Consider the following 13,304-nt stretch of genomic DNA (forward strand, 5'->3'; position numbering starts at 1 on the left):
AAAAACTCAGCTGGTCTGGCAGCATTTCTGGAGAAATAGAGTTAATGGTCGGAATTTTACCGCCCCGCCCGCCATGGGAATTGGAGTGGGCAAGGGGCGCACCATGGAAAGGTCCATTGACCTCTGGTGGGATGTTATGGTTTCAGGCCGAGCGAGGCCGTAAAATCCGGCCCAATGTTTTGTGTTGAATATGACTTTGTCTTCAGAACAGACAGATATGTTGATTGGGTTAGATGAGGGCGATGTGTTGATCGGGTTAATTGAGGGCGATGTGCTGATTGGGTTAATTGAGGGTGATGAGCTGATCGGGTTAGATGAGGGCGATGTGCTGATCGGGTTAGATGAGGGCGATGTGCTGATCGGGTTAGATGAGGGCGATGTGCTGATCGGGTTAGATGAGGGCGATGTGCTGATCGGGTTAGATGAGGGCGATGTGCTGATCGGGTTAGATGAGGGTGTTTGGGAGCAGGCCCGTGCGGAGCATCCTTATCATAGAAGTAGAAACCCTACAGTGCAGAAAGAGGCCATTTGGCCCATCGAGTCTGCACCGACCACAATCCCACCCAAGCCCTACCCCCATATTCCTACATATTTTACCCGCTAATCCCTCTAATCGCCGCATCTCAGGACACTATTTTAGCATGGCCAATCAACCTAACCTGCACATCTGGACTGTGGGAGGAAACCGGAGCACCCGGAGGAAACCCACGCAGACACGAGGAGAATGTGCAAACTCCACACAGACAGTGACCCAAGCTGGGAATCGAATCCAGGTCCCTGGAGCTGTGAAGCAGCAGTGCTAACCACTGCGCTACCGTGCGCCCTAACTGTGCTACCGTGCTGCCCTTTATGCCGTCCATAAATCAGTTGGGCTGATTATTTATGCTGTAAATCCTGTGTCGCCGACAAATGCCCCCCCTCCCGGCCGCGTACAAGGTGGGCACACTCAAACAAATGGTTCAAGACAAAGTTAGGACTATGTAACAAATGATTCAAGACAAACATAAGAGTATGTGTTTAAAAGGGGACTGTTTCAAAGATCATAGAATCCCTCCGGTGCAGAAGGAGGCCATTTGGCCCATCGAGTCTGCACTGACCACAACTCCAACCAGGCCCTATCCCCGTAATCCCATGTATTAACCCTGCTAATCCCCTGACACTAGGAATCAATTTATCACAACCAATCAACCTAACCCGTACATCTTTGGATTGTGGGAGGAAACTGGAGTACCCGGAGGTAACCCACGCAGACACGGGGAGAACGTGCAAACTCCACACAGACAGTGACTCAAGCTGGGAATCGAACCTGGGTCCCTGGCGCTGTGAGGCAGCAGAGCTAACCACTGTGCCACCCGATGATCAGTGTGCCAACAATATGGCATCCAATAACCACCGGTCGTGAAATGGGTGAAGCAAACCAGTGGGCACAACACCAAGCCGCTGCAAAGTGGGTGAAGAAGTGTCAGTGATTAGAGGAGTCCAGGCTGATGACAAGTGTCAATGGACTGAAGGTTCAACTGGCGAGCAAGAGCAGAGTTGAAGGTGGACGGAGCTGGCGCTAGGACAGTGTGGAGCAGGCACAGGGCAGGTGGGCATGTCTCGCCTATCTGTATGCGATCGGCACCAGCGAGGCCTGCATGTATGGAGCAATTGAGTGCGCGGCAGCAGCAGCAGGCAAGTGGTGGCATGGCGGTCACTAGGACGGCGCGGCGGCATGTTGTACCTGAAGGGCGCGGCGGTGCCCTGGAGCCGGCACGGTGCGGAGGGGAAGCGCGAGCCCGCAGCCTCTTTTAAACTGAGGAGCTCGAGCCGGGACGGTTGGTGCGCTTGCTCGCAGGGCAGCGGCTCGCGCGGCATGGGGCGCTCGCTGTGAGAGCTCGCGGGCCGCAGGTGAGAGGCGGCGGTGGGGGATGGGGATGGGATCGGTCGCCCGCCCACCCACCGGCGAGGCGCGGCCTGGCCTCGGCTCACGGTGGGGGTTGGGGAGGGTGGGCAGCGAGGAAGCACACCGCGGGGCTCATGCCGGCTCAGCGTGCCGCGCCCGGCCTCCACCATCCGCGGGGGCAGCCCGGGCACAAGGTGACAAGACACCGATGGGCTGCATTGGTGAACACTGCCTGGTCAAAATCAGCCCCCCCCCTCCCCCGCTTAGAGGGCAAGAGCTAAAAGGGGTCAGGGGGGGTGATCTTGCCCTGGGGGGAGGGGGAGTGGTGGAGCCTGGTTCTATCCTGGGGAAAAAGGGGATCCTGTCCTGGGGGAAGGGGGAAAGGGGGGATAGTGCCTCAGGGTATTGGGGGGGGGGGGGGGGGAATAGTGCCCTTAGGGTGGGTGAGGGGGGGAATAGTGCCCTTAGGGTGGGTGAGGGGGGGAATAGTGCCCTTAGGGTGGGTGAGGGGGGGAATAGTGCCCTTAGGGTGGGTGAGGGGGAGAATAGTGCCCTTAGGGTGGGTGAGGGGGAATGGTGCCCTTAGGGTGGGTGAGGGGAGGGGGAATGGATTTAGATTGGGGATACAATGCTCTGGGTTAAATGGAGATTAGGGGGGCGGGGGAGAGAGATCCTGCCCTGGGTGGAGGGGGGAAAAGAGGTGATTCTGGGGGCAGCATTGGGGAGAGAGGGATCCCAGTGGAGGGGGTTTTTGTTGGGGGAAGAGAGGGAATTTGCCCCGGGAAGGTGGAAGAGGGTCAAAGATGCCCTGGTCCAAGGTGGCTGTGAGGGAGAAAGAGTTGAAGAGAAAGGTTGTACCAGCATGGGGGAGGGAAGTGGGCGGAAGGAATGGGGAGATGAGTTGTATCCTGATGCCTCTGGGGAAAGAGGGGTATCCTGCTGGGATGGGGAAGATCCTGCTTCCTGCTGGTTGAGATGGTGTGCAAGGAACTGCCGAGTGTGGTATGGGGGGTGGGAGCCTGCCCATTGTGATGGGGAGTAGGGGATCCTGCAAGGAAAGAGGGGAAAGAGAGAATAGGGGTAATTCTGCCTGTTGTGGGAGGAAGAGAGAGAGGGGAACTGGGACCATACAAATTAGGGAAGAGAGGGATTTGTCTGTGGTGGGGTGGAGACGGGATTGCTCAAAGGTAGGATTGTGCGGGGCAGAGAGAAGAACGCTCTACGTCCCTTGAATATGTTTTAGGAAGAGGAATGCTCTCCTGGGAAAAATCTGTTTATCTTACAGCCGCAAAATGATAATTTCAAATTCCCAAAGAACCTTTGGCTCTCCATTCATCACAATATTTCTGCAGCTGCGCAGCTGCACACCTGCTCAATCGCAGCCTCACTTCAACTTTTCCCTAGTGAAACCCTGTTCAGCTTGCATCTTCACTCTCTCAAATCCAGGCAAGCCAGACTTGAATGTTTAAGGGGGTTATGCTATGCATCACAGCTTTGGCTGGATCACACAAAAGCAATATCACATCTTGCTTTTCTCTCCCCAAGATGTTCATTATTCCAGATCACCGTGGAATACAAAGATAACCCTCGGCTCCTCTTCCCCATGACAAACTTCCTAGGTGTCTACCCTCGCCTCCAATGCTTTGATGCCCTTTTTCACCAAGCTCGGGACTGTCAGTTCAGCTATGTCAGCTGCTTCCCCTAGCCTATCAAGCTAAACTTCCCCCAATATTCTGCCCAGGCCAGCACTGAAATCATATTTTTCTAATTTCTTTCTTAACTCCCCTTATGGCCTTGCTAAGCTTACCTGACCACCCCCCGCCGCCCCCCCAGCTGTTATTGTTAATGGTTTCCTGTCGAGTATTGTTTCTGTCCACATCAAATCTACTGTCATTGTGCACATTCTCTAAAAAAACAACCTTCTACCCATCTTTCAGTTGAACCGTGTCCAACCTTCCTTTCCTCTTCAGTTCCTGAATGTGTTGTCGCCTTCGAAATCTGTACCCATCTTTCCCACAATTTAATGTTTGAATTCTTCCAATCATATTTCCACCCCTGTAAAAGCATCCTCATTTTGTGAGTGTGGCAATGGTGAACTATCATTCCTCATTCATTTTTACCCTTCTGCAGCCTTTGACATAGTTGATCACACCCTCCTTCTGCAACCACTTTGTTATAAATCTGGGTGGAGTACATTCATCTGGTCTTATTCCTGTGTTCCACCCATAGCCAATCTCCTGCAGTAGCTTCTCTTTGTGCTCCAAAGCCATTACCCCTGGAATCCCCCGTTACCCTGGAGTCCCCAAGGATTTATCTGTGGCCCCCCCCTTCCTATAACTCATTTGCATGTTTTCCTTTGGCGGCAACCTCTAAAACCTCAACATTAGGCTCCTTGTGTATGGTCACAACAGCAACTTGATTTCACTAACTTTCATCTTGCTGCTCGTCCAATATCTAGCATTGGATGAGCATGGATTTACTAAAAATAGAAATTGGGAAGATTGTTTTTGATACTTGTCACAAACTCCATTCAGCTGCTAGCGACTCTGTTTTTCTGGCTGCTGCCTGAGGTTGAACCAGCCTGCTTTCAATCTTGGTGTTCTATGTGATGCTGAGCTCTATTTCCTATATCCTCTTCGTCACTGATATTGCCCATATCCATCTCTAACATTTCTCCTCCTGCCTCAACTTTGCTGCTGAAACTCTTCTCTATGTCTTTGTTGCCTCTAGTTCGACTATTCTGATGCTGTCCTGGCCAACTTCCCACCCCATATAAACTTGAACTTTTTCGAAACCTTGTTGCCAGTATTCTAACTCATCCCGTTTATCCTTCAGCCTGGTCCTTGTTACATTGGCTCCCAGTGTGGCAACATCTTGATTATGAAATTTTCATCCTTTTTTCAAATCCCTCCATTGATTAGCCCCTCCCATCTCAGTAATCTTCTCGGCCTTGAAACCCTCATGAGATCGCTGCTTTCCTCCAGTTTGGCCTCTTGTGCATCACATCTTGCTTTACTATTGGTGCATCAAACCAATTGTTGAGGTTGTAAATGCAAACCAGTGATCACAAGCTTGTGTGAGTGGGTCATGTGAATGTCACTATCTGTTTCAACAGGAAGGTTAAATATACTTGCTTTGGGGCAGACATTGCCTTTGGAATCGCCTGTGGAAAAGTTTTTTTTAGGGTTGCATGGCTTCAGGTGTACCTCATTATTAACTTTTATCAGGCAAAACTCCTTTTTGCAAGTTCTTATGTCTGAACAAAAATCAATGAGCATTTGGCTGAAGTACTGAGACTGAAAATTAGCTGGGCTAAATTTTATTAACGCCTGTCGAGGTTGTTTAACTTAAATTCATCAGGGTGATTGATGTCAAGGATGGAAAACTGTAGTTAGTGAGACTTGAGATCTGGAAATACTTTCACTGACACACAGAAGATTTAGAGCTTTTAATTACATGAAACGTTTTGATTAAGCAAATAGGGAAAACTTCTTGTGGAGGAGTCAGTGATGAATGAGTTATCACCATTAGACATGAGTGTATAGGTGAGGAAAAATTTGTTTGGCAGGTATTTGGAGCATGGAATACTTAGCTTCAAATATTTCTCCACTTTTCGCTTATGCAATGCAATGGTTTCTACTTCAACCACCCTACATGGCAGAGAATGGATGATGCATGTTGGAGTGTGCAAACAAGGCACTGAATTTTTTGGATTGCTGTAGCAAAGAATTGGAATAGAGATGATTGGCCAATTGGATTCTTAAAATGTTGTAAACTTCCATGGTTCTAAAGTGTATCCATTTTCCACTACTCCATCTACTCATATTTACCATTGGCAAAATGATGAACTGGCTTAATTGTTTAGAACTTAATATTCAGTGAGCCATTAAACCATATTGCTGTATTGGAATGACTGACTTGGTGCATTCTATAGAGACAGACTCTTACAGTAGCTAACTATAATGGCACTGTTCTTTTAGCTCATAGTGAAAATTCAGGAACCAGATTATTCCCATTGTCAGTTCTAATTTACTATGAAGCTGAACCCTTCTTAAGTGGGAGTGAAGTTCATACAGTTAAGCCAAAAAGAGAAAAAAGGACCAGCAAAACATATGGGCAGGATGAAGACAGTTACTCAAACATAGTGGCTGGAATCTTACCACCATTTATGCTGGTGGGATTTTCCCATCCTGCTGCAGTGAACCGAGATTTGACTCACCGCCAAATTTTCTGACCTAGCTGCAGTGGGAGCGTGGTGTGAACGGCAGGTAAGATCGCACCTAGTGAATTTTGTATGCATATGCATAAAGCATAGGAAATAAAACAAGCAAAAGTAGAAATTTAGCTTGAACGGTGTGATGTATTAGATATTACAGAGACTTGGCTACAAGCTAGAAATAATTGGGAACTCAATATTCCAAGCTATCGGATCTTCAAAAAGGATGAGAAATTTGGAAAGGATGTGATGTAGCAGTGTTGATGAGACCTAGTCCAAGCGGTAAAAAGAAGTAATGTTAATTAGTAAGGGTGAATAGACAGTGGGGACATGAGACTGGTAATCTTGATGGGGGAGCGATGGGGGTGAATTAATAACAAAACCAAGAGAAGCCTCTGGTATGTTAAGGTTCAGGTCAGAAACTCCACAATGTTTTATGAAGCCCTCCTGGATCATAGGTTTTGCACATTGAATTTGGCTAGGATAAGCATGATATGGTTCACCTCAAGTATGGTTCAAATAACCCACTAGGGAGCTTTTATCAAACAAAGTTTATTTAAGAATATTGTTAACATATATGGAAAGAAAATTGGCAATAACTTTTATAAATTACAAAAAAAATAAAACAACCACAATAATGTGTAACCTTTAACAAATGTATCTAAGATGTTCCAGTCAAAACCAAAACTTCCTTTAGGCAAAACCTTTTTCACAGGTTTAACACAGCAAAGACTAATGCTCACGCGATACTGGAACTAAATCCTTTGGATGAATGCTGCAATTCTGTTGATACAGTCAGAACAGTTTGAAGGCAGAACAGTTTCCCAGAACACCAGAGAGACTCTCTGGTCCAGCCACCAACAGAGACTTTCTACTCAGGAAGGCTTTCAGCTAAACAGCAGAATTTCCCAAAACCAGGGAGAGAGAGAGAGAGATACTTCTTTTCAGCTTGATGTCCCTTCTAAAAAAACTAAAACTTGCAGCTCAGAACTGAAAATGAAAGAGCCTCTGTCACCTGACCTGCAAACATTCTTCCTCCTAACAATGCAGGGTCATAAAACTAATTTCCAAAGTAAAAATAAACAAACCCCATTCAAACCACTGAAGGAGCAATAAAAGGACTCATCATGGACAACTCAGTGCCACAATGAGAGCTACAGAGGACATGATTTTAAAAAACTCTTAAAGGTGCACTAAAGGTAGTACTGATGTAACAATCAGGATGAATTAATAAGGAAACCAAGAGAAGCCTCTAACAAAAACAACATGGTTATGATAGAGATTTAAATTTTCATTTAGACTGAGGGTATCAGAATAGCTCAAGATGTAAAATTTCTCGAATGTTTTTGGGATAATTTTCCAGGATAATAGCCTGGATTTTGCAGTCAGCAGAGAAGCGATAGTGCGAGTTGCTGAGCTTGAAGAGAGATGCTCACAAAGATCTTGTGAGCTCTGAGGGGTGAACTTCATTTTTCCCAATGCTAATTTCATTCTGGCAATGGATATAGGAGGTCTCTGGCATCCAACAAGTGATGTCATTAAGCAGACAGTTGCATTGCAGAATTCTAACAGACAGCAAACCTGGAAATAATACTCAGATTTTACCATTTGCTTTTTGTAACTTATGAAACAAAAATTAGGATGTACACAGTGGTTAGAGTAGAAACTGAAATAAACTTTAAAAGACACAATTATTTTAAAGATCTCTTTTTTAATTTTGGAATAGTGTAATTTTGCCTTCCAGAAATATAAGATTAGTTTTTCACAGTCAGGGATGTTGTTCAGGAGTAATTATGGCTTAGTAAGTCATTAAAAACGCAGTTACACTTCATCCAACAATACAAACATTTCCAAAGTTTTTGACAGCAAGATACTAGAATAAGAAGTGCAAATTCACATCAGTTCAGTGTTTTTTTTTGTTTAATTGATCCCTACTGCAATGACTTCAACTCACGCAATGGAGTATTAGGGAATCACTGACAGCAACTTCTCATTTTTTGCATTTAATTGCATATGGTTGGATGTCAGAAGTTGCTGTCAGTTTCTCAGAATAATGACAGCAAATACTAACTGTTATGCTGTTATTATAACTGAAATCCAGACCAGTATATTTAGAAATAATAATGGAACAGGACATATCGATTTAGTGATGAGTAATGAGCTAGAGTTGGGGAAAATCTTGTGAATAGGGACAATAATATGATTTGAATTTAATATTAGGCTTGAGAGCTAGAAGAGAAAGTTTCAAACCAAGTTTTTAAAGTTTAAAAAAAAATCTTCAAGGGGATAAGACATAAATTGACTGCAGTAAACTGGCTAACTTATTAATGGGTAAACTTATAAATGGTGAGAAGTATTCAAACAAGTATGTGGTGTAATGCAAAACTAGTACATATCCCTAAAGGCCAAAAGACTCATTTGTGTAGTTAAGCAATCCGAGTGAACAAATGAGATGCATAACTTATTGAAGTAAAAGCTTAAACACAAAGGAAAGACAGAGTGTAAATCCAGTCGGCACGAAGAGCTGTAAAAATCAGCAAAAGGACAGGGTTAAAAGGGGATGTGGGTCCTTAAAAGATAAATGCAAGTAAGACTATAATAGACGAAATAAATAAATGTTCGTTGTGTTAATTGTGTATTTTAGATCTGATTTCACAGTGCAGTAAAAGGCCAAAATACTACTGGTACCAGTAATCCTAGAAAGGATGAATGGGAGGAACTTGTGGTAAATAATAGTTTAAAAAAAATAATGGAGAAACTAATAGGACTTAAGATAGACAAATCAGCAGTATCTGATGGTTTGCATCATGGAATTAAAGGAAAATTGCAGAATACATTAGTGATACATTTTCAGAGTGCTATAAATTTGTGAATTGAACTTTTTGGATTGGAAAATTGAAAATGTCACCCTGTAATCTAAGAAAAAGAAGGATAAATCGGTTAACTACAGACTTTTCAGTTGTGGGGAATTACTGAAATCTGTTATCAGGGATGGAGTGTCTGAGCACTGAGGTAGGTATGTGCTCATTGAAGAGAATCAGCATGGATCTGCAAAGGTAATATCTTACTGATTTGGTTGAATTTTTTGAAGCAGTCACCAAACATGATCATTTGGGAATCATTATTGGATGTTGTCTTTCTGGTTTTCCAGAATATTTGTAAAGATTTTATATTGCAGATTATTAGTAAAAAAAATATAGTACACCAAATTGAAGGTAACCCAATAGCATGTTGGCAATTGGTCAAGAAGTAGGGAAGAGAGAGAATAGGGATAAAATAAATAATCTTGAATTGACGGAATGTGAGCGACTGTTCCCAGAGGTTTATACTGAGGCTTCAACTTAAAGTATAGGAATGACTTAGAATTGAGAGTTACCAAGTCATGTTTGCAGATGGTAAGTTAGGATGAACAGCAGGTGTGTAGAATGGAAGGTTGAATGGACAAACTCGTAGGTGGAGTTTAATATAGGGAAGTGTGAGGTCATGCCCTTTGGATTGAAGAGAAACAAATATGAGTATTTTCTTAATGGTGAAACCAAAGGGATTTGGAGTTCTTATATTATTATGCCCTTTGTCACTAATCATGAAAAGCTAGTGAATAGATTTAAAAAATAATCAAAAATGCTAATTGCCTTTATCTCAGCTGCATTGGAACTCAAAAAATAGGATGTTGTTCTGTGGTTCCACAGAGCCTTGGTCAGACGTAATGTAAAACACTTTGCACTCAGTTTTGGGTACCACATCTTGAGGGGCCTGAATCTTGGACTAAATAAATTGGATGGGAGGTGGCTTGTATGGAGCAAAACACTGGATCATTTAGGCTAAATGGCTTAATTCTGTGCTGTAAATTCTATCTAATCTAAGATTTACCAGGATGTTGCCTGGTATGGAGGGCATTAGCTATGAGGAGAGGTTGGAGAAACTTGGTTTGTTCTCACTGGAGCGACGGAGGCTTAGGGGAGACCCAATAGAAGTCTACAAGATTATGAGAGGCATGGACAGAGTGGTTAGTCAGAAGCTTTTTCCCAGGGTGGAAGAGTCAATTACTAGGGGGCATAGGTTTAAGGTGCGAGGGGCAAGGTTTAAAGGAGATGTATGAGGCAGATTTTTTTTACACAGAGAGTGGTGGGTGCCTGGAACTCGTTGCCGGGGGAGGTAGTGGAAGCGGATACGGTAGTGACTTTTAAGGGTCGTCTTGACAAGTACATGAATAGAATGGGAATAGAGGGATATGGTCCCTGGAAGGGTAGGGGGTTTTAGTTAAGTCGAACAGCATGGTCAGTGCCGGCTTGGAGGGCCGAAGGGCCTGTTCCTGTGCTGTAATTTTCTTTGTTCTTTGTTTAATTGATTTGATTTACATTCTTTTAATTCCATTTTGAATTTGGTTTTGGTTTCATAATACTTCATATTGTGATATGATACTATGCCTTTAAGAAATGTATTTTAATCATCTTTCTTGTATGGGGCATGTTTAAAATTCAGCTCTGTTTTATATGGTGCCAATTTGTCTAGGCAATGGGCAGCTCAAATGTTGAGAATGCAGGACAATGACTGATTTTAGCTAATGGTGTGTTTGTCTAAACAGAGTTAATGCATTTGTGTTTTTTGGGTTTCCCTTCGGGTTTCAGCGTAGGATTTTGATTAGGTTGATTGACAGAGGTGGAGTCATGTTAATGAGCGGAGCTAAGCTTGCAGGAGAGATGGTGTTTAAAATGGTCAGTTTCTGCCTTGTTCTGAAAGAAGCAAGAGGTGACTTTCTGTCTCTCACACTCTCTCTGGAGGTTGCAGTTTGGGGCTGTCAGAAGACAGGTGTGTTTCAGTCTTCTGCTCTCGAGACGTGTTTAAAAAGCTCTAGGACTGTTGAAGTACAAGCGTATAAGCCTGGGCTTTTGCTGACTGATTTTGAAGAGGAGTTTAAGTCTATGAGAGGACTATTGTGAGATAGGAGAGCAGTTAAGAATTGTATCTTGTCATGTTTAAGTATTGTTCAAATGTTAAACTGATTCATTTATTCTAGTTAAACTATATTGCTAAATAAAAGCTTCCTAGAGTGTCAATAGAATCACAGCTGGAGTAAAACACCTTATCCTCACAATGCCAAAAATAGCAAATAGTTGGGGTCTAGTCTAACTTCATAATATACCTTGGGGTTTCTGCTCTCGTACCCTAACAATATGAATAAATTTAACTTAAAATTTTAAAAATCCAATATGTTTCTACAGTGGCTTCTTCATCATTCTGTTACCCAGGAAGTTTTGTTTTCATGCCTGTGGATTACATATAAAGTTTGAAAAGTGTTTTAGTTAACTTGCACATATTTCAAACTTAAAATACTAATCAATCGGGTTTAGGATAAACAGTGGTACTGAAGATTTTCTGCTCTTAAAAATTTGACTTGTCCAGTATTTTGAATTAAGCAATGTAAATAAATGGCAAAGTAGACAATTGCTTGCAAAAGTTAAATTGTTCCAAATCTCAGAATGATGCTGAACAATAAGTAAAAATTAAAGCATCTGATGGCTCAAACTAGAGTGAATGAATGTCCTCTCTTGTCCAGTACTTGCAACTTTATTTGCTTTGCTCTAAAAATTTGGAAGCAAACTAACGATCAAATTCTCAAAGCTTTGCTTCAGACTGACACTTATTTCCATCTTCTTTATCCACCTGCCCTGTAGTCTTTCAGTGCCTAACCACAGACTATTTGGCTTATTCAGAGTGGCTACCAGATCTTGGCAACCTGCCTGAGTATTCTTCAGACACTTATTTATTGCCATTGCAGTCCTTTCTCAAGTCTAACTTCTAATCATTCACCCAGGCCCATTTCTTACCCGACTGATAACAATGTCAAATTATCATTCAAGTTTAGCCTACCTCACAAACCTGGGCTTCACTGGTAGAGTTTCCAAACACACCTGTGCAGTCTGACCATATACAGCGGATAGTACTTTCCTATACACCAGAATGTGCTAAAGTAGAAGAATGTCCTCTCTTGTCCAGTATTTGCAAATTTATTTGCTTTGCTCTAAAGATTTGGAAGCAAACCAGTAAACTGACACATATTTCAATCTTCTGAAACCTTTCTTACAGTTGGAAGCAATGGCATATTGTTTAACTGCCTTTGTTGTAAGAGTGAGAAATATAGCTGCTGCCCTGGAGAAAGTAAAAACAGGTATTAAAATCACCTTTGATTTCAATGGACTGAGATGTTTACAAACTCTCATGGTTTCCTAAGGCTTAAAACTTCAAGGTATTTGATAGATTGGTATATGAAAATGGATATTAAACCAGAAAAATACAGATTTAGAGGAGTAATTAAAAGTTGAGCCAAAAAGAGGGCTTTGATGTTTTTTGAAAGAATAGAGTGGTTTTAGGAGGAATTCCAGAGTGTAATAGTCATAGTGAAATCACTGCTGCAATGGTGAGGTGCAGAAGATTGGGAATCAAAGTAATGGAGACTTTGGGCAAGGGATTGACAGCTAATGAATGTCGTGTGGGTAGATGGAGCAAGGTAATCGAGCGGAAATTTTAAATTTGGGGCATTGTGGAGTAGGGAACCAATGTAGCTCAACAAGAAGGGGAGTTAGGGACAGATGAGGCCTGGTACCCTCTGCTCCACTGGATCAAGATGGATTATCAGTCTCTTTAGCCACATTGAAAAAGGTGCCAAAAAAAAACCAGTTAGCTCTCAAGTTTTACTTTAACAGCTTAACCTGCCTGTAATGAAAAGGCTCCATTTTTTCACCACCTTTGCTGAAATAATAGTTGGTAAATTTTATGCATGGTTTTTCACTTTGGATATCAAAAGAGAAAGGTGGAGGCTACCCATAATGGATCTCTTCTCTTTCACAATTTCTCCACAACAAAGAACAGTACAGCCCTTCGACCCTCCAAGCCTGCGCCGGTCACCTTGTCCTATCTAGACCAACAGCTTGTATCCCTCTATTCCCCGCCTGTTCATGTGTCTTTCCAGATAAGTCATAAATGTCGCTAATGTACCTGCCTCAACCACCTCACTTGGCAATGCATTCCAGGCCCCCACCACCCTCTGTGTAAAAAAAAACTTCTCCCCACCCATCTCCACTGAACTTTCTCCCCTTATAGAGTCATAGAGGTTTACAGCAAGGAAACAGGCCCTTCGGCCCAACTTGCCCATGCCGCCCTTTTCTTTTAAACCCCTAAGATAATCCCAATTGCCCGCATTTG

General features: G+C 43.2%; 1 protein-coding gene across 27 annotated transcripts in view; it reads left to right on the plus strand.

The window, feature by feature from the left end:
* The window catches only part of fam49bb (family with sequence similarity 49 member Bb), a 181,074-nt gene that overhangs the window by 29,480 nt on the left and 138,290 nt on the right, over nucleotides 1–13,304 (plus strand). For 2 of the 27 annotated variants that reach the window (XM_078216785.1, XM_078216789.1), the window contains exon 1: nucleotides 1,450–1,674. The exons of 12 other annotated variants lie outside the window; for them this stretch is intronic. The gene's annotated coding sequence lies outside the window, so the exon portion shown is untranslated. Of the gene's footprint in view, nucleotides 1–1,285; nucleotides 1,891–13,304 lie in introns of those variants that run through there. 13 more of the 27 variants (XM_078216775.1, XM_078216794.1, XM_078216783.1 and 10 more) reach the window with 11 other exon arrangements.

Source organism: Mustelus asterias, chromosome 7 (genome assembly GCF_964213995.1).
Source record: "Mustelus asterias chromosome 7, sMusAst1.hap1.1, whole genome shotgun sequence".
Classification (NCBI taxonomy): domain Eukaryota; kingdom Metazoa; phylum Chordata; class Chondrichthyes; order Carcharhiniformes; family Triakidae; genus Mustelus; species Mustelus asterias.